The 4,007-nt window shown below is 37.9% G+C and overlaps 1 non-coding gene across 1 annotated transcript; it reads right to left on the bottom strand.

Annotated features, from left to right (window-relative positions):
* Positions 1-402: 402 nt before the first annotated feature.
* Positions 403-509, bottom strand: LOC143880516 (small nucleolar RNA R71). Its single transcript, XR_013251740.1, has one exon. It is a non-coding gene; the product is annotated as a small nucleolar RNA R71 (small nucleolar RNA).
* Positions 510-4,007: the final 3,498 nt, after the last annotated feature.

Below are 4,007 nucleotides of genomic sequence, written 5' to 3'. Positions count from 1 at the left end.
CCAAATCCAAATCAAGTAGCCATGGCGGAAGAACAAGAGCCGCCAAAAAGTTTACGCGATCGCTTCTATCCGGCCCGAACCGCGCAACCTTCTTGCATTAGATTGCCAGTTGCGCAGGGCAATAATTTTGAGCTAAAATCGCAATTTATTTCTTTGCTTCCTCATTTTCATGGCCTCCCTTCGGAGGATGCTTATTTATTTTTGCGTGAGTTTGAAGATGTATGTGCTTTAATTAAGATGCAACAACTTACCGATGATGCGGTAAAGTTGCGGTTTATTACGTTTTCACTCAAGGAGGGAGCTAAAAAGTGGCTCTATGGCTTACCAACGAACTCCATCACCACTTGGGAGGAGTTCGCCGTCGCTTTCCTAAAAAAGTTTTTTCCATTACATAAAACTAATAAGCTTAGGAATGATATTTTACAATTCAAACAAAAGCCATTAGAGTCATTTTCTAAGTTTATGGAGAGGTTCAAGGACCTACTCCAAGAGTGTCCTCACCATGGAATTGATGTGTGGCATTTATGCCAAATTATTTATGAGGGCATAGATTACCAAACAAAGCAACTTCTTGAGTCCATGTGTCCTAACGGTTTTACATCTTTCACAGATGAGGCCGCGGCATGGAACTTCTTACTTGATTTGGCGGAAAAAACAAGAGAGTGGGAATCCACTCAAGAAGGTGAGAGAGCCAACACAGGTAAGGGATTTCTAATAGAGGGTGCCGTGGCTAAGGAGGCCCATCTTGATAGCCTAATCAAAAGGCTAGAAGCAATAGTTGTCAAAGGACCTTCACAGGTCCATCAAATTGCACATAGTGTTCCTATGTGCAATTGGTGTCAAGCCACGGACCATGTCATGGAAGAGTGCCCAACTCTTGCTAAATTTGGTAATTCTAATGAAAATGCAAGTGCCATGTTTTTAAATAATCCATATAGTAGCACATATAATCCGGGATGGAGGAATCATCCCAACTTTTCTTGGAATCAAGGGAATTATCAAGGAGGGCCATCAAATTTCCAAGGTCAAGGCCAATTTGGCCAACCTGGGCCCACCTTCCCTTCTATGAATGTTCGACCACCCCTAACCACACCTCCACCTTTTCAAAACCCAATTTTAAATAATGTTTCAAATCAGCAACCACCGGGTTTTCCAAAACAAGGGGAGTCGGCACGCATAACTTCCTTAGAAAAGAGCATAGAACTTCTCACTAGCACTTTCATGACAAGCCAACACAATATGGAGAAACAAATCTCCCAACTTGCCATGGCCTTGCATGAAAGGGAAAAGGGGAAGATGCCAAGTCAACCAGTTCCTAATCCAAGGAATGTGGCCATAAATGGGAATCAACAACCACAGGTAAATCAGTTGAATGCCATGCAACCAAACTTGCCGCAGCAGGAGCCCTCCGATCACTGTAACACTGTATTTGCTTTAAGGAGTGGCAGAGAATATCAAAGGGAGGAGGGCAGATCCGAACCTTCTAAAGATGCTCAAGAATCTCCACTTAAGGTAAGTAAAGAGTCATCCTCCATTGGTTCCGAAGAAGAGCCCGAACAGGTAAGTACAGAGCAGGCAGTTTCTCCACCTGAAAAAGAGTATGTGCCTAAAGCTCCTTTTCCAAGGAGACTTGCTAATAATAAAAATGTGGCTGCTAAGGAGAAAATTTTAAATATGTTTAAACAAGTGCAAATTAATATTCCATTGTTAGATGCGATTTCCGAAGTCCCGACTTATGCCAAAGTTTTAAAAGACTTGTGCACACAAAAGCGCAAGTCTAATGTACCCAAGAAGGCATTCTTGGCTGCAAACATTAGTTCCATCTTGTCTCAACAGATGGTGGCTAAGTACAAGGACCCGGGATGTCCTACCATTGCATGCACTATTGGAAATACTCATATTAATCATGCTCTTTTAGATTTAGGGGCCAGTGTGAATTTATTACCTCTTTCTGTTTTTAAACAATTAGGATTAGGAGAACTCAAACCCACCACCGTCACTCTTCAGTTGGCGGATAGATCAATGAAGAAACCGAAAGGGATGGTTGAGGATGTCTTAGTTAAAGTAGGAGAGTTCTTATTTCCTGTAGATTTCATTGTGCTAGAAACTGAGCCCGTTGCTAATATCAAGGATCAAATTCCTATAATTCTTGGTAGGCCTTTCCTTGCTACGAGCAACGCCTTAATTGATTGTAGAAATGGTTTAATGAAATTAACTTTTGGGAATGCTTCCATGGACTTTAATGTTTTTAGATTAGGTAAGCAACCTAATTTACAAGAAGAAATTAATATGTTGCACTCCTCTCCTGAGACTAATTGTGAAAATATTTTGAATGCAGGATTTGAAGAAGCTCTGGATGAAGAAGGCTTGGAGAATGTAAGAGATATAGGGGACTCCTTTTCTGATGACCTTAGCATCCAACAAATAGAATTTGGAGCATCCCTATTTCCGCCCCTTCCCAAGTCTCCACCCAAAAAGGCCCCACAGTTAAATTTGCCGCCTTTGCATTCAAATTTAAGAAAAGCATATTTGGGTAAGACTTGCACATCTCCTGTGACAATCAAAATGGACTTAAACTCGACCCAACAAGAAGAGTTAATTAATTTTTTAAAAGAAAATAAGGACTCTACTTGGAAGGACAAGTTTCATTTACTCAGATTGAAGTCCTTTGTTGAGTTACCAAGATCTAATTTAGAAGAGGTCATGGATCTTCATGAGCCTCTTTATTCAAATCTCTCTTAAAAGAAAAAGGTATGCCCCTCTCTTCTCTTTATTGTCCTTGTTTCTATTTTTGCATGCATTGAGGACACTGCATGATTCAAGTATGGGGGGGTAGCTTTTAGAAACTTTCTTTTCTAATCTTTTCTATAGTTAAAGTTAGAAAATTTCCTTTCTTTTTATTTTTGGTAATTTTTCGCAAATTAGAAAGAACTTGGTATTCTTAGAAAGAAAGTTGTTCTCTTATTTTAAGAAATAAAGTTAGTGGATATTTTAATTTTGGAATTTGAAAAATTAGAAAGAATACTTTCCTTTCTTAGTTTTGTTTTCTTTTGGAATCTTTCTTTTTAAAAGGATTTGAATAAGAAATAGAAATAGAAACTTGCTTTTTATATGGTATGGATAAAAAGGAAAGAAAGGTTGAAACAAAGAAAGAATGAATGATTTTTAGAAAGTTTGCTTCTTGATTATAGTTTTGATTTGTAGCCTTGTTGACTTGAGCTATTAAGTCTGAAGGGTTTTTATGCCTAGTTCCTTAAAGCCAACTGGCTTCAGAGCAACTGACTGAAAACTCCATACATGGGTCAATTAGAAAGCTTAATAAATCAAAGCATTGCACGTAATCAAAAGTAAAGCTTGAACTCATATGCATCAATGTCTATGACATATGCAAATCAAAGATTAGTCGGACACTGCTTAGTAGCCTGGGTGTCTGGTGCATGCCCTGCATGTCATTCACGCCAAAAGCAGTAGAGGATTACAAAAAAAAAAAAAAAAAGAGTTCTATTCTTAGAAACTATGGGAAAAGTTGAAAGTATGGTGGACCATATAAATTTGTAAGTTTTCTACGAAGTTTCCGAATCAAATTTCTTTTATGGTACGATTACATTAGAGGCAAGTTTAAGGGAGCAAAGTATGACAAATTCAAAAGAGGATTCCTTGATTAAAATATTTTTCTAATTTTTTCAACTTGGGATAGGATGCAAAGTTTAAGTATGGGGGTATTCTTGTTCTTCTATTTTGAGCAATTTATCAAAGAAAAAGGATTGAAATTTTTTTTTGGCTTTACTCTATAGTGGGATTTGAAAGAAAAGTTTATTTTTAGAATTTTGGGTGTATATTCACTGCAAACACTCACGAGACAAAACTCGTCCACTAGGGTAACCTAGGGGTTTAAAGGCTTATTGCACCTGCTAAGTGCAATCGTGATTCCTACGAAAGTGAGTTAGGATTTTATTTTATTCCTATTTTGTTTTAGTTTTTCTTTTTGTTTGCTTGAGGACAAGCAA

This window comes from Tasmannia lanceolata, unplaced genomic scaffold (assembly GCF_043159265.1).
Source record: "Tasmannia lanceolata isolate RefF3 unplaced genomic scaffold, GAP_Taslan_0.1 ptg000006l, whole genome shotgun sequence".
In the NCBI taxonomy this organism is placed as follows: Eukaryota; Viridiplantae; Streptophyta; class Magnoliopsida; order Canellales; family Winteraceae; genus Tasmannia; species Tasmannia lanceolata.
Note: the sequence above shows the minus strand (reverse complement) of the source record. Positions and strands in the feature narration are given on the sequence as shown.